Raw genomic sequence first — 25,097 nt, 5'->3', positions numbered from 1 at the left:
TTTTCACTATCGCTCGGAGAATGATCTGTTTGTTTATTGTGGATAGCCACAAGTTTAACTATGACCTTTCGCTTTGTAAAGATAGAGCTCCGACAATGTCGCGGTGTATTGGTCGCGATAGGCCTCGAAACTCAGTTGTTGCCAGTATTGGTACCACCTCAAATATTTGGCGGGCCGGATACCGGGGATGTCCGGCCAGATAACGCGGGCCGGTTTGCCGGTTTCGGCCCGCGGGCCGTAGTTTGGAGACCCCTGTCCTAAACTGTATTAGGCTTGGCAGTGTGATGTGCTTTTGGTGTTTCCGCCCATTGTAGCTGCATCTAGCACAATCTCTCTAGCGTGCATCGGCGACGTCGTTTACGGAGTCTTAAAGACTTTTATTTCCATTCAAATTTGATAATTTCTTAGCTTTGTGAGAAATGTACATTGAATTTACCTCAACCAATTCTATAGCAGTGTAACAAAGCTTGAACAGAGAATGAAATTCACAGGGTCTGAAATATACAGGGTGAGTCACCTAACGTTACCGCTGGATATATTTCGTTAACCACATCAAATATTGACGAACCGATTCCACAGACCGAACGTGAGGAGAGGGGCTAGTGTAATTGTTTAATACAAACCATACAAAAAAGCACGGAGGTATGTTTTTTAACACAAACCTACGTTTTTTTAAATGGAACCCCGTTAGTTTTGTTAGCACATCTGAACATATAAACAAATACGTAATCAGTGCCGTTTGTTGCATTGTAAAATGTTAATTACATCCGGAGATATTGTAACCTAAAGTTGACGCTTGAGTACCACTCCTCCGCTGTTCGATCGTGTGTATCGGAGAGCACCGAATTACGTAGGGATCCAAAGGGAACGGTGATGGCCCTTAGGTACAGAAGAGACTGGAACAGCACATTGCGTCCACATGCTAACACCTTTTTATTGGTCTTTTTTACTGACGCACATGTACATTACCGTGAGGTGTGAGGTACACGTACACTAGTGGTTTCCGTTTTCAATTACGGAGTGGAATAGAGTGTGTCCCGGCATGTCAGGCCAATAGATGTTCAAGGTGGTGGCCATCATTTGCTGCACACAATTGCAATCTCTGGCGTAATGGATGTCGTACACACCGCAGTTCATCTGGTGTAATGTCGCCGCAGGCTGCCACAATACGTTGTTTCATATCCTCTGGGGTTGTAGGCACATCACGGTACACATTCTCCTTTAACGTACCCCACAGAAAGAAGTCCAGAGGTGTAAGATCAGGAGAACGGGCTGGCCAATTTATGCGTCCTCCACGTCCTATGAAACGCCCGTCGAACACCCTGTCACGGGTCAGCCTAGTGTTAATTGCGGAATGTGCAGGTGCACCATCATGCTGATACCACATACGTCGGCGCGTTTCCAGTGGGACATTTTCGAGCAACGTTGCCAGATCATTCTGTAGAAGCGCGATGTATGTTGCAGTGCTCTCCGATACACACGATCGAACAGCGTCAACTTTAGGTTACAATATCTCCGGATGTAATTAACAATTTACAATGCAACAAACGGCACTGATTACGTATTTGTTTATATGTTCAGATGTACTAACAAAACTAACGGGGTTCCATTTAAAAAACGTAGGTTTGTGTTAAAAAACATACCTCCGTGCATTTTTGTATGGTTTGTATTAAACAATTACACTATCCCCTCTCCTCACGTTCGGTCTGTGGAATCGGTTCGTCAGTAGTTGATGTGGTTTACCAAATATATCCAGCGGTAACGTTAGGTGACTCACCCTGTATATAGATCATAGGAATCGGAATGGCGTCCCAATAGGAACAGCATAGACACAAGGTGGTAAGTAGTACAGTCCTAAGTATTGTGAAGGACGTTTGACGCCGCCCACGAAAGCTGGATTCGTCGTAGACGTGGCGGCGCCGTCCTTGCTGCACTTGTGAATGGAACGAGCGCCGGCAATATGATTGCGTGAGGCGCGGCCGACTGATTGCATTTTGCCAGCGAATCAATCGACCGCCAAAACGGCGCATTCACTGGGCGCCGAGCCCGCTGAATGAATGGAGCATCGGCAGGCACGGCGGAGGAAGGAGTCTGCCACGCTTAGCCTACATTCGCGGCCACATGCATTTTGTTTCCCTGGCTCTGCATCTGATACACTGCAGAATATGTCAACCACAGCTGCCATTGGTATCCGTGTTCTTCACAATGCCAGACGTCGTCCAGTAAAGGTAGCCAATGGTGAACGCTAAGCTAGAAATTGAGCCCAGGCGGTCGTACACTTCTTCCACTGGCATCTCCCATCTGATGGCATCAACGTGGCCATCATGGGTCCAGATATTACCAGAAAGCTACAAAACAAGAGAGGGCTCTGGCTTTTCTTACTTCTGCCGGGGTTCCTTTACCTTGGGCTATGTTCAAGTTACCGACGGAAGGCAGCATCTTCGCTGGCGAACTTCTTGTTGTTGTTCTTGTGGTCTTCAGTCCTGAGACTGGTTTGATGCAGCTCTCCATGCTACTCTATCCTGTGCAAGCTTCTTCATCTCCCAGTACCTACTGCAACCTACATCCTTCTGAATCTGCTTAGTGTATTGATCTCTTGGTCTCCCTCTACGATTTTTACCCTCCACGCTGCCCTCCAATGCTAAATTTGTGATCCCTTGATGCCTCAAAACATGTCCTACCAACCGATCCCTTCTTCTTGTCAAGTTGTGCTACAAACTTCTCTTCTCCCCGATTCTATTCAATACCTCCTCATTAGTTATGTGATCTGCCCATCTAATCTTCAGAATTCTTCTGTAGCACCACATTTCAAAAGCTTCTATTCTCTTCTTGTCCAGACTATTTATCGTCCATGTTTCACTTCCATACATGGCTACACTCCATACAAATACTTTCAGAAACGACTTCCTGACACTTAAATCTATACTATATGTTAACAAATTTCTCTTCTTCAGAAACGCTTTCCTTTCCATTGCCAGTCTACATTTTATATCCTCTCTACTTCGACCATCATCAGTTATTTTACTCCCCAAATAGCAAAACTCCTTTACTACTTTAAGTGTCTCATTTCCTAATCTAATCCCCTCAGCATCACCCGATTGAATTTGACTACATTCCATTATCCTCGTTTTGCTTTTGTTGATGTTCATCTTATATCCTCCTTTCAAGACAATGTCCATTCCGTTCAACTGCTCTTCCAAGTCCTTTGTTGTCTCTGACAGAATTACAATGTCATCGGCGAACCTCAAAGTTTTCACTTCTTCTCCATGAATTTTAATACCTACTCCGAATTTTTCTTTTGTTTCCTTTACTGCTTGCTCAATATACAGATTGAATAACATCGGGGAGAGGCTACAACGCTGTCTCACTCCTTTCCCAACCACTGCTTCCCTTTCATACCCCTCGACTCTTACAGTTAAGAAAGTCTTTAGATACGCGGCGAATCAGTTTGACGACATCACTTCGCGGATTCGAAGAGTCCACTGGAAAACCTAGAAAAACAGCATTGGGACTGCAATACTAACCACCAGCATGAAACCCAACGTGTCCAGTTATTATGGATCAAGGACCACTCTGGTGTCCCATCTAACGAGTTGGTGGACCACGTGGCGCAACAAACTGTGACTGATGAATAACCCCACTGCACTTGTCTTCCAAGAAAGGTTACAAACGTGGCAGATTTCACAACGGTCCAGATGAAGGCACTACTCCGCAGCACAGCACACAAATCCGCAAGAGCTTTCGCAAATAAGGCTATCTAGGCGTCATAACTCTACGATAATGTTCATCTGGCTAGGTCACAGCCGTTGTCTTTCAGATCTTTATAGCATGAAAGTTCAGCAACCTCAGTACTGCGAAGCACACCTGGTTGAGATTGCCGACTAGAACCATGTTATACTTGGACGTTTGCGTTACGACAGACGTAGGTGCAAGTTTGTCAGGGGTTGAGGGGCCCAACCTATATCTGTGACGGACCTGTGACGTCAGCTGACCGCAGCTGTCAGTGATGCCCTGTTTCTCCAAGAAGCGGATATCCATACATCCACACATGCTATAAAAATGTTTCTATGTATGTATTTATGTATGTATGTATGTATTTATGCATGTAACCATTCGACCGATTTCAACCAGACTTCGTAACATACCAGTTACTGTCTGGAAAGAATCGCTGTTGCGGTAGCAACCATTACCTATCAGAGGCGTGAGGGTGGAGATGCAAAAGCAATGTACCCCACGACACGCAGTACCCGTACTTAATTCATCGCGTATTTGAGAATGAGAGTACTTTTTCAAAAAAACTTTACACATGTTTTCAAACCTTTAAGAAAAGTTTTTCTCGCTGACAACGTCACAAGATGGTGAAAGTTTCTATTGAAATATGTTTTGCGAGAATAAGACTCCCCATCTTGATCCCCCCTTTCACCCTCCCCCCCCCCCCCCCCTCCACCTTTGTATCCGCAGCTGTCATAGGAGAGATTAGGCTGCGTATAGAGTCGTATACAGGGTGATCAGAAACAGTCAAAAAAGCTTGCAAGAGTGCTGCAGGGTGGGCTGCGCTGAGAAATAATTGTTAAGAAAAAAAATTATCAACGTCGCGGCGTTTCCAAGTAAATTAGCGGTGAAGTTAGCCAATCAGATCGTTGCAGGGGCAGACGCAAGCGGACTGTAGAGACTGTGTTGCCAAACGTGTTCTTCGTTTGGTTTCCTAACACCGGACAAAAATCGTCAGAAGAATTGAGTATGGGACGGTAGTAAATATCGAACCCTAGCCAAAGGCTGAGCAGTCTCTTGCGCTATCATCTACGCCGTGGGAACAATTGACACTAATTATTGTATCTGGCGGGCCGTTTGAATTGAGCCCGCAACGCCTTGATTGTCTAACAGCAATGCTGACTAACTCAGGCCGCGCAGGATTAGCTGAGCGGTTACACGTTAGTCCCGTATAGTATAGTTTCTTCTTATTTTAGATTGGGAGTGATTACGTATAGTTAGGAAGGCAACGCCTGAAGAAGTAAGAGTTCATTTTTATTTGGCAGGCACACAAATGGCTGTGCCCCGTAGGGATGGTTGTGATTTTGTTTTATTTCTTTTGTTAAGTAAAAAAAAAAGTGGTCAGCGTGATAGGAAGTCAATCCTAAAGGCCCAGGTTCGATTCCCAGCTAGGTAGGAGATTTTCTCCGCTCAGGGATTAATTAAAAAATTTAAAAAAAGAAAAAACTAACAAAAAAGAGCTGCCTAAGGCGCTGCAGTCATGGACTGTGCGGCTGGTCCCGGCGGAGGTTCGAGTCCTCCCTCGGGCATGGGTGTTATGAAACGTCCCCTTTGAACAACTATTCATGACTGTGCTTAAACTGACACACAATATTTTGTTAGCGCAACGCAATCTGACTTTCAAAATTCCCTACAAAAGAATGGCCCTGACTAACATTAAACTATACCTTTCACTAATCACTTACCTCACAAAAATCTTCGCTGCTCAAGCTACTGCAATACAGCGAGCGCCACTACTGCCAGCTAAATAAAAGATTCAAACTATGGAAGGCACTAACTACTGATAGGGATGGTTAGCAAATGAAAGATATTAATAGAGAACAAACAATGTATTTACCTTGATATCATCATATATAAATATAGCAGTTCATGACAAATTTCAAAACTCCGCCATCTCTCTCTCCACATCCACCACTGCTGGCGGCTCACCTCCAACTGCGCAACGCTACGCGCTGTTCACATCCAGCTGCCGCTGCCCAACACTACAATGGCAGCCAACAATGCAAACTAGCCACAGACTGCACACAGCACAGCCAGTGATTTTCATATTGAGCGCTACGTAACGTTGCCAATAAGAAAACATAAACAGCCTACTTACATAGAGAAAGCATAAACAGCCTACTTACAGTGTGTGTGTTTGTCCTTAGGATAGTTTAGGTTAAGTAGTGTGTAAGCTTAGGGACTGATGACCCTAGCAGTTAAGTCCCATAAGATTTCACACACATCTGAACATTTTTGATTAACTCAGAAATGGCACAACGTATCGAATCGTTTTCTTAACAATTGTTTCTCAGCACAGCCTCCCCTGCAACACCATTATAAGCTTTTGAGACTGTTTCTGACCAACCCATAAATAGTCGTTTCTCACACGCTCTATATGCCATTAGACTAGGACAGAAAGTCGTAGCAGTGGTACGAAATAACCTCCAGCATGCAGTAAAGTCCATGGATATCGCTTGACGGCGATATTAAGGTTGGCTATCGGCTGCGTGCTATTCGAAAAGTAAGCTGAAATGTACTGTCTCCTCTCTCTCTCATTGTCATCAACATTCAGCTGGCGCTCTTCTCTCGTCTACGTGCAACGCTTACGGTTAAAAATGCTAAATTCGTGTTTCGCGAAGAAGGTGTGCTAAAGAGCGCGAGGAGAAAGAATGAATAGTCCCAACTAAGGGCAGACCGCCCGCTTCGCGACCTCCGCGGCCACAATGCCAGACGGCTTTACTTTTTAGTTAGCACTATTAGCGAGGATTGCACCCGCAGTCCCTATTCAGTCCGGCAAGTCACCACGTGACTCACTGCGAGCATTCCTCACAGAAGTGGGACACGACATTTTCACTTTATTTCTTAATCACTTACCAAGAACCGACATAATCTTCGGCCTATAAAGAAACGACCACCCCATCGAGATCGTTGTGATTCGAGACAATCCTAGCAAAACGGTGGTAAGATTGGCGAAAGAACTAACCTTGACCTTCTTGTATGTAAGTAACTTTTGGGTTGAAAGTGTCATTCGTGGTGAGGTCGCGCAAGCTCAAATGGTTCAAATGGCTCAGAGCACTATGGGACTTAACATCTGAGCTCATCAGTCCCCTAGAACTTAGAACTACTTAAACATAGCTAACCTAAGAACATCATACACATCCATGCCCGAGGCAGAATTCGAACCTGCCACCGTAGTGGTCGCGCGGTTCCAGACTGAAGCGCCTAGAACCGCTCGGCCACAACAGCCGGCCCGCGCAAGCTCAGATCGGAAAGAATGGAGTGGGAAGTTTATTATAACCTTTTAAAACGAACCATCCCGGAGATTTACCGTAAGCAGTTCAGGGAAATATCGTAAAACGGAAATCTCGATGGCTGGACGGGGATCTGAGTGCCGATCCTCCCGACTGCAAGTCAGATATCCCGGCTAACGTGTCGCCTTCTCCGGCTGGACCTTCTACAAGGATTCGATCGAGCGTTTCTCTGAAGTTGTTTAAGGAAGCCACCAGAAACCTGAACCTCTATAACTGGATAGGCGTGGGAATTTCACTCCTCATGTCTAAAGAAGTCGTAGTGATTGCCCTAACACGGCTGCTACATTCTTCTTGCTGTGCTGCAATTCTGTGGCTCGAGGATTCCACTGTGTGCTGGGATGTGGAGCTACACCTCGCCTGTCCACAGCTTCCGCAAACGAATGGAACCCCGTAAAGGAGATGTCACACCCTGTGGCCATAGAAGCATTTGTCGCGATCCCACTCGCAGACGTGAATCAAGCGGTCAGTTTGCACCAACGTTGTGTGAATGCTCTGAAAAGCTAATCACTTGCATATCACAGCATCTTCCTCGTTGTTGTTGTTGTTGTGGTCTTCAGTCCTGAGACTGGTTTGATGCAGCTCTCCATGCTACTCTATCCTGTGCAAGTTTCTTCATCTTCCAGTACCTACTGCAGCCTACATCCTTCTGAATCTGCTTAGTGTACTCATCTCTTGGTCTGCCTCTACGATTTTTACCCTCCACGCTGCCGTCCAGTACTAAATTGGTGATCCGTTGATGCCTCAGAACATGTTCTACTAACCGATCCCTTCTTCTAGTCAAGTTGTGCCACAAACTCCTCTTCTCCCCAATTCTATTCAATACCTCCTCATTAGTTATGTGATCTACCCATTTAATCTTCAGCATTCTTCTGTAGCACCACATTTCGAAAGCTTCTATTCTCTTCCTGTCTAAACTATTTATCGTCCACATTTCACTTCCATTCATGGCTACACTCCATACAAATACTTTCAGGAACGACTTCCTGACACTTAAATCAATACTCGGTGTTAACAAATTTCTCTTCTTCAGAAACGCTTTCCTTGCCATTGCCTGTCTCCATTTTATATCCTCTCTACTTCGACCATCATGAGTTAATTTTCTCCCCAAATAGCAAAACTCCTTTACTACTTTAAGTGTCTCATTTTCTAATCTAATTCCCTCAGCATCACCCGACTTAATTCTACTACATTCCATGATCCTCGTTTTGCTTTTGTTGATGTTCATCTTATATCCTCCTTTCAAGACACTATCCATTCCGTTCAACTGCTCTTCCAAGTCCTTTGCTGTCTCTGACAGAATTACAATGTCATCGGCGAACCTCAAAGTTTTTATTTCTTCTCCATGGATTTTAATACCTACTCTGAACTTTTCTTTTGTTTCCTTTACTGCTTGCTCAATATACAGATTTAATAGCATCGGGGACAGGCTACAACCCTGTCTCACTCCCTTCCCAACCACTGCTTCCCTTTCATGCCCCTCGACTCTTATAACTACCATCTGGTTTCAGTTTTTTTTGGTCATCCGTCTACTGACTGGTTTGATGCGGCCCGCCACGAATTCCTTTCCTGTGCTAACCTCTTCATCTCAGAGTAGCACTTGTAACCTACGTCCTCAATTATTTTCTTGACGTATTCCAATCTCTGTCTTCCTCTACAGTTTTTGCCCTCTACAGCTCCCTCTAGTACCATGGAAGTCATTCCCTCATGTCTTAGCAGATGCCCTATCATCCTGTCCCTTCTCCTTATCAGTGTTTTCCACATATTCCTTTCCTCTCCGATTCTGCGTAGAACCTCCTCATTCCTTACCTTATCAGTCCACCTAATTTTCAACATTCGTCTATAGCACCACATCTCAAATGCCTCGATTCTCTTCTGTTCCGGTTTTCCCACAGTCCATGTTTCACTACCATATAATGCTGTACTCCAGACGTACATCCTCAGAAATTTCTTCCTCAAATTAAGGCCGGTATTTGATATTAGTAGACTTCTCTTGGCCAGAAATGCCTTTTTTGCCATAGCGAGTCTGCTTTTGATGTCCTCCTTGCTCCGTCCGTCATTGGTTTCTGTACAAATTGTAATTAGCCTTTCGCTCCCTGTATTTGACGCCTGCCACCTTCAGAATTTGAAAGAGAGTATTCCAGTCAACATTATCAAGAGCATCTTCCTCCTGTCGGTTAAATTTCGCGTCTGTAGCACGTCATCTTCGTGGTGTAGCAATTTTAATGGCCAGTAGTGTACTTAAAAAAATATATTTAAGGTTTTCATTTGACTCACCCTCGTATCACACGAAATGCGCCTGCAGACAAAGAAAAAAGTAATTATATAACTTTACTTTTTCGAGGGCGTAACTGAAATTTTGTGACTCACCCTTCGTGCAGACAAACTGCAGCCGCAGACAAAGTACCGCGTGGATGAGTGTCTTAGGTTAGTGGTCCACTTCACACCGACAGGCCAATCGGGAAAGACAGAGCAGTATTGGGAACAGCAGACAGGAAAGCTGCCAATTAGCGGCGGTGCAGTTAGCTGTGAAGCCGTGCGTCAGCCGCGGCCGCGGTGCAAGTCTCCCGGAAAGCTGATAGCCGCCTGACTCAGCCGAAGCACGCGCTGCTACACGCGGGTTGCCGCCGATGCTAATGCCTGCCTCTGCCGACACCTCGCGCTCTCGGAATACCGCAGTCTGCGGCGGGTCGCATTCTCTCGCGTCTCTTCCTGTGTTCTGGCGCTAAAAAAAGGCACACGTAGACTGTCCTACGCAGCGTACCTCGGCTACCCACCGAAACGTCGCGTTTGTTCAAGGGAAGCGACGCATTAAAACGACTCTCATTGGACGTCAACGAAACGGAATGGAGAGCGACATTACTGTCCAATGGGGACGTTTGAAAACTGCGCCCAGTGTATTGCACGAACATGTATTACCCGGATGCTGCTTTTAGCATTTGAAGATGTTCATTGTGGCTGAAATAGGTTATGATTGTGTCATAAAAAAGTCATTGTGTCAAGAAATAATCAATATTGTATGTATGAAGATAGTAACTGTTCTCGAGAGAACAGATACCATTGATGACCGTGCAGCCTCTCTAGAATAAATGATAATTAATTGAAACCCTCATCTGTCAAAAGGTGTTGTTGATATACCTCGATGGGTATAGCTGAAAGTGTGTGCCCCGACCGGGACTCGAACGCAGGATCTCCTGCTTACATGGCAGACGCTCTATCCATCGTTTTCTTTATTTTTTTTCATTTTGTTCAGTATAGTTCGTTGCGTTTGGTCTGGGCGGAAGTCACATGGCGTCCGTTCAAGTTGATCGTTGATTGCTTTACTCAGTTTTTTTTATTACAGAGGACAATCGGCCCTCTGACCGAACACGCTGAGCTACCGTGCCGACATCCATCTGAGCCACCGAGGATACACATGAATAGCGCGACTGTAGGGACATATCCCTTGCACGCTTCCCGTGAGACCCACATTCCCAACTGTCCACAATCTACATACGTAATGTTCCTAATAGATACTTTGCCCATCCATTCATTACTCGCGCACACTAAGGTGACGATTCCCGTAAGAGTTCGGGCAACCTGTGCGCATTCGCACAAACGAAGGTCAGTGGCTGGGTAGCCTTTAACTATATATATTAAGATAGTAACTTTTCTCGAAAGAACAGATACCATTGATGACCGTGCAGCTTCTCTAGATGATAATTAATTGAAACCCTCAGCTGCTGAAAGGTGTTGTTGATATACCTCGATGGGAACAGCTGAAAATGTGTGCCCCGACCAGGACTCGAACCCGGGATCTCCTGCGTGCAAGGGATACGTCCCTGCAGTCCCACTCTTCATCTGTGTCCTCGGTGGCTCAGATGGATAGAGCATCTGCCATGTAAGCAGGAGATCCCGGGTTCGAGTCCCGGTCGGGGCACACATTTACAGCTGTCCCCGGCGAGGTATATCAACAACACCTTTCGGCAGCTGAGGGTTTCAATTAATTATCATTTGAACAATACTGTGTTCGAACATCTGTGGTTCTCTTCATAAGTTCGCCACGTAAGAACCCTTGGCTGTTCTAACTGCCGAGCAATGTGCGGAGTTCGGAGAGACAGACTAGTGGACTTCTCCTCGACGTTTTGTGGTTGCGAATTTTACTAGGCGAAGTCTACAGGACACCGGCAAATGGAGGTGTCCTCACGCTAGACGGATCGTCAAACCAATGTCACTTGGCCTAGCCCAGTACGAGACGGTGAATGTGAGGTTATAATATACAAATGTCGGAATATAAAAGGGGCGATCAAAAAATTTCCGTCTGAGGGCCTTACTGCAGTGTACATTCAACGTAGTACGACTCCGATGCTGGTTTCTAAGCAACGACTTCTAGGCAGGGGATTAGCGTGGAATTCGTATCTTTCCGACGTGCGCGCTGCAAACGCGAACTATGGCGACGCTGTTACCAAAACTGATGCGTGACTCGGCCACGATTAGCAACAATTTTATCGACTGCCTGGTGATGTCTAGAACAGGCGGAACGCGTCACATGTAAAGATTAAATAAACCTATCTTGTGCAACCAAGACTATTTTTTCTGTATCTAAAGATCTATTACAGTTGCTGTACCAGCGCCACCGCGGTAGTTATGGAGGGGAGTGATTTTAAGACAAAAAATCGTTAGAGTATTACAGCGAAGTACCCTCTGTCACGCGCTGTCATAGCTCTTGCGGATTGTACATGTAGATGTATAGTTCCTTGAGATAATGACAAAACGACATACACGGCTTGGCCAAAATAGAATTACTTATCACACAGATAGTTTGTTTCGACGTTCAGATTTCCATCCCTCTTACACAATAAAGTATTTAGAACTATCCGTCGACGGAAAAAACGAACATGGAATGCACATTTCTTTACCATCCATCACCTATTAAAATTACTAACAGACCGCAACTGGGGACTGTATCCTTCTACCACTATCCCCACCTGTAAACATCCATCCAAGCAATCCTCACCTACGCCATTGTTGCCTGGATCTTGTAACACTCCGGTTTAAACTACTGACTTATCCCGCTCGATCGAGATCTGATAGCAGCCCAAAACAGGTATTAATTAATGTGACCGTGTACCTAATGGGGCTGGCAATCGGATTGGACTGCTACGGAGTTGTTACATTCCATTTTGTCCTTCTCAAATGCTGTAATAATGATATGTCTGGTGCCAAGAAGAACAACAACACAGCTTCATTAATCAACAACCTATATTTATCACCAAAAACACAAAGTAAGGAGACAGCCACTGCCTTCATCGTACAAAATTAATAACGGCTAATCTCAGCACAGGCCTCTTTGTTATTCATTATCGTCACACGCAAATTTTAATCACTGTATCCAACTCTGCAATACAACACTGCAATCCAAATAATGCCGGCGCGGTAGACGCGAAAATACAAATATCGGCACTGAAATATCACTGAATCACACTAGTAATTGTACTTGTTCACTTTCCCGTATATTTCTAACACAAAAGGGGTTAAACCGCGGCGATGGCCACCCCCTTTGTCGGTACGGCCTTGCATTACGGCCACCGGCCGCCCCACGGCCCGGCCCGCAGCCTGGGTCCCACTCTACTGACTCAACACTCGCTCTCGCCACCCGACGCACACTATCGATAGTTTGTCCTGTCGACCTGTGCTGTCGCAAAACTTATAGTAAGGGCCTACGGACCCCTTACAATCTGCACCTCCCCTAAATTCTGCGAGTCCCTTAAAACCTTGAAAAGATACGCACTCGCCTCGCATCCACCTACCTACGCCAATTCGCATCCTGTAATGACTCCTCGATTTCCCACACCTTCTTCTCTTCCTAGAGCACTTTCGGTTCAATCCATTAATTATGAAACCCAGTCCTGGCATCCAGTTTCCCTCCCACCATCCATTAGGCCAGGTACTCCGCTGCGCCACTACATCCATATTCCACCTTCCATGCTCACTCATGCCTTACCGACCCTCTATGGAATTTCAACCAGCTCCCACCCCCCAAAGATGACATCCATCTCGAGCAATACACCTCTTTCCAACCCTAGTCACAACGATACACTTCACACCAACCTTCCACTTTCGTTCCTCCCTTTTCCTCCACCTTGATGAGGAGTCGCAACCTGCCTGCCGCACAGTCATACTCGTCATTCCACCTTCTTTATAACCACGATCATTTTCATGCATCACCAACATCACCATTCCCCATAACGTCATTCTTTTTATCATCATATTATTTCAAGTATAGTATAAAATCAGCTACAACGCTTGTTAAAAAAAAAAAAAAAAAAAAAAAAAAAAAAAAAAAAAAAAAGGACTTCAATATTGTCCAACAATGTGTTCTTTAAAATCTTCATTTTGTCATCCGTTTTTCCGTAAAAATTGTACCTGTTGTCCACCAACGTGTTTTTAAATAATCATTTATTTTTATCTTTTTTTTAATTTTCTGCGCCATTCTCAAATCGTGTGACCTACGAAGAGCGGTTTTATCCGCTGCCACACCGCCCCTTCGTGGGGAATCGAACTAACAGTAAAGAAGAAATGACATGTAGAACTGATGATGTTAGCGTCGCACAGAATGGACGAGGCAGGCAGACGGCGCCTGCTCACATAATCACGATGGGCGGAAATTGTCATCATTCTTCTGCGAAAGCTTAGACAGCGCTGCGCCATTGAGTCAGTGACTGCAGGGGTAATCCGAGCTTGACTCAGTGCAAGTTTAAACGATAGCGTAAGCTGCTGCTGCAAAAGACAGACGCCGCTAAGTATTTTCGTACACTGCACGTGGTGTTCAGTTCGCTACGTAACCATGAATAAAGCACACCAATGAAATATCAAGCGGTTTCACCTATGTTTGAAGTCTGTTAGTTGGCAATGAGTGTAGCTTTTATCAAGAGATGTAATGTAGGTACTGTCCTGACCATAACTGTGGTGTAAACCGTGTCTGCCTCTTCTAACCAGCCCCCTCATAGAAAATAACGTCTGAAAATTTATTTCAATTTTATGCTTGTCAATCATTCGTTTGATTTAAATGTAGCCATTACCCCATCACGATATTATTGCTCGTGTCCTCAGGGGCTGTTATCGGAAACACTTGGTGAAGTAACAGTAAACACATACAACAACGACTAAGGAAAACGTATAGCACTGTGAATGATTTCAAGACACTTGTCCGTACACTACGAAGTGGTTCGGCCGGCCCTCTTGAAAAACCTCGATAAAAACTCACGATAAACCAAATCGAAGCGGCCTCTCTCCCATGTGCAATAATATTGTTATCGACTATTATTTTCCTTTATTGTCCTTATTAACTGCCAGTTCGGTGTTCCAAAATTCAGGATTATTGCCGCCCTTTGTGGCTGAGCGGTTCTAGGCGCTAGAGTCTGGAACCGCGCGGCCGCTACGGTCGCAGGTTCGAATCCTGCCTCGGGCATGGCTGTGTGTGATGTCCTTAGGTTAGTTAGGTTTAAGTAGTTCTAAGTTCTAGGGGACTGATGACCTCTGACGTAAGTCCCATAGTGCTCAGAGCCATTTGAACTATTTTTTAGGATTATTTCATATTAGTTTTTGACAACAAACATACCAGCCTCTCACGCGGTAATAATCAACAGAAAGCTTAGTTACTTAAACTGGTAACTTACTGTAACTGGTTCAAAGACTGTTACTCGACTATATTATGGTTAAATGGTGCGAAAATATTTTTAAATGAACCGTGCATTGGTTCACAAACAGACTATCTTTTTTCCTGCCTGATAGTACATTACCAGCTTCACATTGGAAACCATTTTCCATGATTACGATGAGTTGCTATACAATGTCTTCCTTGCATACAGTCAGACGATTTACCCGGGTGGATGGCTTATAAGAATGTGATCGGCAACAGCTGAGGAACGGCAGAAAGACATTTCTGTAGTTTACAGCTGGATAACTCCATGGTGTTTAAACAAACCATGTCTTGTGGAAGATTTTAATAATCACTGTGTTGCTTTTTAATGTTGTACTTGCAAAGAAGAGTCTATTCGTGGACAGTTACGTAGTGTCGTAATAATAACGAATTATTCGAAGGCCCTCATGCTTACGCATGCACGAACGTTGCGCTTTCTTCTGTTATAAGCAAAATTTTCAGCACTTCTCTTCAACTTCGTTATTTATCACTATCAAGGCAAAATCATTTCGGAATACGATACGGTGCAACATCGGAGAAACAGAAGTCCTTACAAATGGTTCAAATGGCTCTGAGCACTATGAGACTTAACTTCTGAGGTCACCAGTTCCCTAGAACTTAGAACTACTGAAACCTAACTAACGTAAGGACATCACACACATCCATGCCCGAGACAGGATTCGAACCTGCGACCGCAGCGGTCGCGCGGTTCCTGACTGAAGCGCCTAGAACCCCTCGGCCACTCTGGCCGGCAGAGGTACTTACATTCCACGGCTAAGCTCAGATACACAGCTTGTATCCGAAGACTCTAGGTGTGATACTTGTCACTAGATTAATAAGTTAGTGTCAACATGCTATGTATCGAACACTCATTAACCATGATCTGTTAGCTGCAAGCAGTGTTTCATAAAATGTACCAAATGACTGCATGGTTAGAACAAGGATGTATTGCCGGTCGGTGTGGCCGTGCGGTTCTAGGCGCTTCGTTAGTTAGGTTTAAGTAGTTCTAAGTTATAGGGGACTGATGACCATAGATGTTAAGTCCCATAGTGCTCAGAGCCATTTGAACCATTTTGAACAAGTACGTATTCTCCTGTGATAACGTAGGTACTATTCACAAGAGACAGCATAGCAGGAGAGCTTCTGTAAAGTTTGGAAGGTAGGAGACGAGGTACTGGCAGAAGTAAAGCTGTGAGTACCGGGCGTGAGTCGTGCTTCGGTAGCTCAGTTGGTAGAGCACTTGCCTGCGAAAGGCAAAGGTCCCGAGTTCGAGTCTCGGTCGGGCACACAGTTTTAATATGCCAGGAAGTTTCAGCATAGCAAATTGTCACAGTACGCGCGACTGGGCAGATTCAAATTCTCGAGCAGCAGCTGAAGCATCAGGATTGCTTCAGCAGCAGTGTATGAGAAGGAGTGTGGGTGACAGACTGGTGGGGCCATACATTTTACCAAACAGATTAACAGGTGCTATGTATCATCCATTTCTGCGTGATGAGTTATCACTGGAGAACGTTATCCTTGCAGAAACAGAGCGACAGTTTTTATGCACGACAGGGCACTGCGACGTTTTTTTTTTTTTTACAGATCGTGCGATACTGCCTCACCGCGACGTTATGTGGCCGATGGACTGCTTCAGTGGCATGACCTCCCCATTCACCGGACCTGAATCATTGGATTTCTGCCTATGTGCAAACGTTAAAGAAGCGTGACCAACGCATGTTCCGCAGTCCGAATGGAACGAGGTGTAATTGTAAGAATGCGCGATTCACTGTGAAGAAGGGCTGAAGGATGTGTCAGGATGCGTGATAACTGCATGCAGCTCTGCTTGTGCGTAAGACACGGATGGGAATGAGAGCTCAGGTTAGCCCGTATCTCAGTAGGTACTGGTTTTCGCACATATCATTACAAAAACTTTTCTCCTAGGTCTGTCTAATCTCCTATACAAATATGTGACACTTTTTTTAAACGCTCTGCGGATGAGATTAAGAAAATGTGCAACAGTGATGACGTCTGAATAAGGCGCTCTAATATCATTTCACGAGAAACGCTATATAATTCGTTAGCAATTTACATCAAGTTTTTCCCTATACCTGTCTTCTTGGGCAATGAGTTTTCCAGTGCTTTTGTGACTCGTCACAAAACTGAACGGCAAAATATCTTAACATTGCACAAAAGCACAGCTTAAGAGACACGCGACAAAGCCGATAAATAAATGTATAAGCTTTTGAGCGTCACAGTCACCGGACGGTCAAAGCAAGCACCCTTCAGGAAACACGGAACATTTAGACCAGCGATCGATACGTTTGACGCGAAAGCACTGGCGGCAGCTCAAAGAATGTGGCAACCTTTGTCGTACGCCACCGATGTTTGTGCAAGATAGCGAAGCGCCGTGCTGTGTGACGCACTTGGAAACACGCAGGTTGATTGCGTCAGGTTGTTTTTAGGAAGCTGTCCGCGAATAGTAGATCTGGTTCCTTGTTGCTTCTGCCTTTATTGCCCACAGACTCGATGGTGGATCAAAAAAGTAATGCGTTCTGGGTCATAAAAAAATGTAGTAATGAGCACTTAAAGTGGAATTAATACAGATCAGAGCGTGAACCACCATCTACACAACACTATCGCTCAACATACTCAACATGTACTTGTACACATTTGCGCCATCGTTGAACCCGGGCACAAAATGTTTGTAAAAATACAGGTTTTTGCTTCCTGACTCATTTTTCTCAGAATGATTTTATAGCTGTTGATTGTAAACTTTAACGCGTCTGTCTCCTCGAATAATTTCATCAGCACATCCTCAACTGGTATCCGCGAGAGATGTTATCTACCAGCGGCTGCGCAGTTTATCTGCAATGCCCGTTTCTCTGTTATGGAAAGTCTTCACCCAACGCCGCACACTGCTGATAACAGCTTTAAAATCATGGGTCAAGAAGCAAAATTCACAATTTCTACAAACTAGATTTAATGCCCGCGTTCAATGATCACCAAATGTGCAAAAATGCCTTGTGATCCTGTTAAACGGTAGTTTTGTGTAGAAATCGGATCAGTCTATGATATGTACTAATTTCACTGTTAAATGTTCATTACTAAATTTTTTATGACAAAAAAAAAATGGTTCAAATGGCTCTGATCACTATGGGACTTAACATCTGAGGTCATCAGTCCCCTAGAAGTTAGAACTACTTAAACCTGACTAACCTAAGGACATCACACACACATCCATGCCCGAGGCAGGATTCGAACCTGCGACCGTAGCAGTCACGCGGTTCCGGACTGAAGCGCCTAGAACCGCTCGGCTACCGCGGCCGGCCTTTTTTTATGACACAGGAGGCTTTTTTTTATCCACGCTCGTACGTATTACGCTCAACAAGAAAAACCCAAATCTTGCTGAAGATGCCGAGTAATCCTGGAAACAACAGAGAAACTCGCCTTGCATCCATCTCACACTCAAGCTGTGACCAGCAAGAATATTGGGCTTACGTGGTTCTTCTTATTCGCCTGCAAAGGTACCAGTTCGAAATAAAATGTCAACTACATTGACTGTAAACACACTGCTCTAGTTTCAGAACAGTTCTCCGAGTGGCAAAAGTTCAATGTGGGAATCATAGTCAGGTATTGTGCGACGTTACTATTCTCTGGCGAAACATCACTTCTTTTATGAAAAAAAGCTGCGATACAGCCGCAGCGGTTTGCGTATCCTACGATACATTGCCTTTAGTAGATTCTTAATGACGTCGACTAGAGCAAAAATTAAACACAGAGAGAGAGAACTCAAACTGATTTAGACCTGAAGTAGGCCAATCCGTTCTTAATTAGCTTGCAGACGAGAAGTTAAAGCACTAACAAAGCAAAAAGAAATCACGCAGTTTAAAAGCTTTGTTCGTTTGCTGGCGGCACATTTCAGTCTGACGGACAAGCTAAGTACAAGCTAAGTTTTACAACCGCAGGGAAGTTCAAAATAGAGAGGCCCATTGATGGCTCTTGTAATTCTACCTAAATAGTGAAATCAAGCGACGCGTGAAATCTCATTATGCACTACTTGCTTCACGCAAAGTAAAAACTAAAGCGAAGTTGTACAGAGCTGTTGGCTTAGATATCCCGTACACCGAATTTAAAGAGGTGTTCCTCGCTCTTATGTGAGTATACGCATTTCATTACAAACTATGGCAGTTGTGTCTCTGGTGTAACTTTTTAGTACTGTGTAGTTTGCTGAGATGGGTGCACGTGAAGTTTAGCGTCGTGTCTGCGTTGAAGGATAGCGGGAAGTTTGACGGCGTTTCGTCTTCTAGCATAGAGCTGAAGAACCTCCGAGAACAACGGCCTTACTCCTCGAGCCACTGGGTGCTGGTTTGTACTTGAAATTGAGACAAGGATTATAATGTAGGCCTGTGCTCTGTTAATTAGGAACCTATACGACACGCCATTTATTACTCTCTGTGGTCAAATTCTGAAACTAGAAGTAGCTAGTTGGAATACTTATAGTGGAAGTTTTCTTTTTGAATGCACGAGGCTGGAGTGCGTTAAGCTGGTGTGCGTTAACGACTTCGTCAGCGGCAGAACTGGAAATACGAACTTCTCCTTCATCGCAACTGAGAGACATTATAACTTCCGTTAAAATACCGATCCATTTTCAGATACAATAGTTTAAGAAAAATGCAGTAATTCCGTCCAAAAAAGATTCACCTGTTATTCCGTGCGACAGAATATTGAAGTGCTCATTAAATTAAAAATAGTTCTAGTCCCCTAGTTCCAATAAAGGTAATTGGGTGGGGATGCATAGCTGTTAGGCAGATACTAGAACTGCTAATTCCTGCCTTTTATTCACCATTGGGAACCCCTCTGTCGCATTTCGTGCTCACCTGTTAAATAGCTGAAAAGAACTGTGATTCCATAATGAGCCGGATTGCAAACAGTCCGCTCTCCGACTCGGCGAAAGAATGGAAAATTTTTTCTTTCCTATTGAAATTGCACGAAGACTTCTACATCTACATCTACGTCATTACTCTGCTATTCACAATAAAGTGCCTGGCAGAGGGTTCAATGAACCACCTTCATGCTGTCTCTCTACCGTTCCACTCTCGAGCGGCATGCGGGAAAAACGAGCACTTAAATTTTTCCGTGCGAGCCCTGATTTCTCTTATTTTATCGTGATGATCATTTCTCCCTATGTAGGTGGGTGCCAACAGAATGTTTTCGCAATCGGAGGAGAAAACTGGTGATTGAAATTTCATGAGAAGATCCCGTCGCAACGAAAAACGCCTTTGTTTTAATGATTGCCACACCAATTCACGTATCATGTCTGTCTGTGACACTATCTCCCTATTTCGCGATAATACAAAACGAGCTGCCCATCTTTGTACTTTTCCGATGTCATCCGTCAGTCCCACATTATGCGGATCCCACACCGCACAGAAGTACTGCAGTATAGGGCGGACACGCGTAGTGTAACAGTCTCTTTGGTTGCACCTTATATATGTTCTGCTAATCTATATAATTTCTCGAGAAATAATTCAGGCTCCCAAAATAACGTAAGAGAGTGTCTCCCAGACAATGTGACGTGATGCTGAAAGCGGTTACAAAGCGTGACGCACAAAAAAAGGACGTATAGTTCAATATCTCACTCATATAGCTGAAGTCATATAGAGTAGTAGTAACAACTGACTTATTACAGATGGTAATGTATTTCCATTTGATAGCATCAAATCCGTAGAAACATTGGAACACGTGAGGCAATACTGACGCTACGACTTACCTTAAAAGATAGATTAAGGAAAGGCAAACCTACGTCTCTAGCATTCGTAGACTTAGAGAAAGCTTTTGACAATGTGACTGTAATACTCTCTTTCAAATTCTGAAGGTGGCAAGGGTAAAATACAGGGAGCGAAAGGCTATTTACAATTTGTACAGAAACCAGATGGCAGTTATAAGACTCGAGGGACTTGAAAGGGGCAGCAGTGGTTGGGAAGGGAGTGAGACAGGGTTGTAGCTCTCCCCGATGTTATTCAATCTGTATATTGAGCAAGCAGTGAAGGAAACAAAAGTAAAATTCGGAGTAGGTATTAAAATCCGTGGAGAAGAAATAAAAACTTTGAGGTTCGCCGATGACATTGTAATTCTGTCAGAGACAGTAAAGGACTTGGAAGAGCAGTTGAACGGAATGGACAGTGTCTTAAAAGGAGGGTATAAAATGAACATCAACAAAAGCAAAGCAAGGATAATGGAATGTAGTCGAATTCAGTCTGGTGATGCTGAGGGTATTAGATTAGGAAATGAGACACTTAAAGTAGCAAAGGAGTTTTGCTATTTGGGAAGCAAAATAGCTGAAGATGGTCGAAGTAGAGAGGATATTAAATGTAGACTGGCAATGGCAAGGAAAGCGTTTCTGAGGAAGAGAAATTTGTCAACATCGAGTATTGATTTAAGTGTTAGGAAGTCGTTTCTGAAATTATTTGTATGGAGTGTAGTCATGTATGGGAGTGAAACGTGGACGATAAATAGTTTAGACAAGAAGAGAATAGAAGCTTTCGAAATGTGATGCTACAGAAGAACGCTGAAAATTAGATGGGTAGATCACATAACTAATGATGTGGTATTGAATAGAATTGGGGAGAAGAGGATTTTGTGGCAAAACTTGACTGGAAGAAGGGACCGTTTAGTAGGGCATGTTCTGAGGCATCAAGGGATCACAAATTTAGCTCTGGAGGGCAGCGTGGAGGTTAAAATCCGTATAGGGAGGCCAAGAGATGAATACACTAAGTAGATTCAGAAGGATGTAGGTTGCAGTAGGTACTGGGAGATGAAGAGGCTTGCACAGGATAGAGTAGCATGGAGAGCTGCATCAAACCAGTCTCAGGACTGAAGACCACAACAACAACAACAACAACAACAATGTATTTCCATTTGATAGAATCAACAAAATTATTCATCGTTTCTCTACATCTACAGTGCACAGCCCACCTTATAGTGTACCGCAGAGGCTGCTTGGGTTACAACTATTTTCTCCACCTTCGCTGTTGCACTGGCGAATGGTGCGTGGGAAGAATGAATGTTGAAAATTCTTCCTAGTCGTTTCGCAGGATTAACGTCGGAGGAGGTAATATGCACCAGTCTTCTTGAAACATGGTCTCTTGGAATTCCAACGGTAAACAAACCTCTTCCTAAAGCTCAATACCTGTGTTGCAGCGCCTCTCACTGGAGTTTATTGAGTATTTCTGTAATGAAACGTGCCGATCTTCATTGGATCTTCTCTACTCTTCTAAAAACCAACCTGGTAATGGTCCAATAATTAATTAAAAACCCGTCTAACAGGTGTTTTGTAAGTGGTTCTTTCGTTCTGAGATGGGAAGTGGTCACAAATGTGACTGCGGATGGTGTCACGTTGTCCCGGGAAGGGGAAGGGTGTGATGTAGCTGCGTACGTGAGAGCCTGCACGTCCAGCGACGTGAGTGGCTAAACAGGATAGGGGGAGCGGAGAGCCGCGTGCGTTCACCGCACACCGCGGCGGCGTTGTAACACCACTTGCGTCCTACTCTTACACCCAAACACACAGGCTAACCATCCTGTAGCAAATCTTCCGTATCCGACCTGCTTCCATTAGCTTAGTCTACCACGTTTCCTATGAAACAGCTCTTTCGCCTTGTCAGTAGCTACCTAGAGCTTACTTAGGTTTTACAGTTTTTAACGTGCTATTCTGATTCACCGTCCTCGAAAGTCCACAGCCTGATGATAAGTACAGGAAAATAAGTACTGTCGCTAATTAGACGTAACATATTTCAATTTACGAACAACTTACAAAAATGCACCAATTGTTGTCCTTCGAGGACAATAACACCACGAAATTTAGCTTTGTTCGACGAAAGTGATCCGGTTGCAACGTCATTAGCTCCACCGCTTCTTGGGTCGATCTACGCCGCTTATCCCTTCGCGTATGTATTGCAAAACTTTTTTAGGATCTAGGCCTTATTGCATTATGTCTACATGTTACTTCCGTTTCTGCTAATATGTATCGATTTTTTCTGTTATTGCAAATATTTTATGCTCATTTACAACATCTTGTTCCTTATTCCACCGTCTAGTTTACATTCTTTAGCTGATCTGCGGAATTTCGTTTCTGACGTCACTTGTCGATTTAGTCCTGCTCGTTTGCTATTCATGCCACAGATCCGTAAAGTAGCGCTGGAACAGCTAGTGTTTTATAGAATTTTAGCTCTGTTTCTTTAGTTGTTAAAAATTTTTGCTGCTTTATTCTTCATATATCTTAGTTGTAATCGAAACAAATGTCACAGCCCAGGTAGCTAAAATGACCTACTTGCTCTATGATTTTTTTACCACCATTTTTGAGCGAAATTGTTGTTTTCCTCCAGGTGCCATTACCTCTGTTTTTTTAAAGATTTTTTGAAATTACAATATGACCCTTTAGTTTAATTTAAAAGTGTTTACGCAATGGCCCTTCTCCAGTTTTATTCCTTCGGTGTTTTTCGTTTCCTCATTCCATTTTTAAACATATCTGTTATGTATAAACTGAACAAAATTGGAGGAAGACTGCAACATTGCTTAACTCCTTGATTAGCTATAACGCCATTCTTACTTACTCTGTTCACTGTTTTTATTACAAATTTAATTTTATTGTATATGCTTCTTGTGTCCCATTTCAAGTGTCGTGGAATTCAGTTCTGTTGTAGTATTCACTAAATGTTTGTTATTATACTGTAAAGCACCCTATTCATCCCCTCCCCCTTCCTCCCCTAAACTTGACCTTTGTCATGCCTGTATGCTCGTATAGCTTAAAGTACAGCGCCCTAACTTGCGGGACAAGAATAGACAGACTCGGATCTAAGCCTAAGTGTGGTTTGAAGTTTGTTTCCACGCTCAGTTAGGCAAATGCTTGGCTAGTTCCCAATCTCTGTTTGAGAAAACTCAAAAAGGTAATGTTCATAACACAGAGAAGAAAGTTTACGTGAGTCGCAGGAATACCCGACGCGTGACTCACCCACTTTAGGTTGACTCAAGTTAAAGTAAAAATAAAATTAGCAACTAATGAAAGGGGTAAACTCTAGGAAAGAGAGAAAGAGTAAGGCACCCGAAATCTAGGCCAGATCACATACCTTCCTATTTCACGCTGAGCGTGAGGTCCTGATCAACGGAAACCGTTGCTTTCACCATCCCGGATGAAGTGGAGCGCGTAAATGCAGTTGATTCGTGAGACAGGCGCAGATCAAGTCGACGAATTTACTGATTATCGTTTCCGCAGCAGTGTAAGTTGCTCCGAGTAGTCAAGTGACATCTGTATTTCGCGTTTAAGTGTCTGGCAGAGGGTTCTTCGAACCAGTATCAGACTGTTTCTCTGCGTTCCACTTTCCAACGGTGCGTGGGAGAAATGAACACTTAAATCATTCTGTACAAGTACTGATTTATTTTATTGCTGTGATAATTTCTGCCTTTGTAGGTTGGCGATGGCAAAATATTTTCACATTCAGAGGAGAAAGTTGGTGATTGAAAATTTCGCGAAAATATCTCGCCGCAACGAAAAACGCCTTTATTTTAATAATTGCCACCCCAAGTCGGTTATCAGACTCGTGACACTCACCCCCCCTATTTAACGATAATACAAAACGAGCTGCCCTTCTTTGCACTTTTTCGATGTTCTCCATCAATCCTATCCGATAAGGATCTCACACAGTACAGTAGCACTCTAGCACAGGACGAAGAAGCGTAGTGTAGAAAGTCTCTTTAATGGATCTGTGGCGGCCCCTTTAATTGACCTGTTGCATTTTCTGTTTTACCAACAAAATGCTGTCTGTAGTTTATGGTCCTGATAACGTTATCGATGTGATCCTTCCAATTTTAGTTGTTCCTAATACTAATTCCTAGGTATTTAGTTGAATTCACAGCCTTTAAATTTGTGTGATTGTCGTGTAATCGAAATTTAACGGATTTCTCTTGGTGCTCGTGTGGATCACCTCACCTCTTTCCTTATTCAGAAACAGTTGCCACTTTTCGCACCATAGAGATATCGCATCTGAATTGTTTTGCAACTGATTTTGATCTTCTGATTATTTTACTAGGCGGTAAAGACAGCATCATCTGCAAACAATCTAAGAGGCCTGTTCACATTGTCTCCTAAAATGCTTATATAGATTAAGAACAACAGAGGGTCTGTAACACTTCCTTCGGAAACACAAGATACTGCTTCTATTTTACTCGATGATTTTCCGCCGATTACTACGTATTGGGAGTTTTGTGACAGGAATTCACGAATCCAGTCACCCAACTGTAGCGGTACTACATAGGCACGCAGTTTCATTAGTAGGCTCTTGTGGAGAACGGGGTCAAACGCCTTCTGGGAACCATGCTGA

At 43.9% G+C, this 25,097-nt stretch overlaps 1 protein-coding gene and 1 non-coding gene across 2 annotated transcripts in view; both read left to right on the top strand.

The window, feature by feature from the left end:
- The window catches only part of LOC124796282 (dual specificity tyrosine-phosphorylation-regulated kinase 4), a 427,864-nt gene that overhangs the window by 36,510 nt on the left and 366,257 nt on the right, over positions 1-25,097 (top strand). The window lies entirely within an intron of this gene.
- On the top strand, positions 10,907-10,980 carry Trnat-ugu. The gene has a single exon. It is a non-coding gene; the product is annotated as a tRNA-Thr (tRNA).

The sequence above is a fragment of the Schistocerca piceifrons genome, chromosome 4, assembly GCF_021461385.2.
Source record: "Schistocerca piceifrons isolate TAMUIC-IGC-003096 chromosome 4, iqSchPice1.1, whole genome shotgun sequence".
Lineage (NCBI taxonomy): Eukaryota > Metazoa > Arthropoda > Insecta > Orthoptera > Acrididae > Schistocerca > Schistocerca piceifrons.
This window is presented reverse-complemented; position numbering and strand designations above follow the sequence as displayed.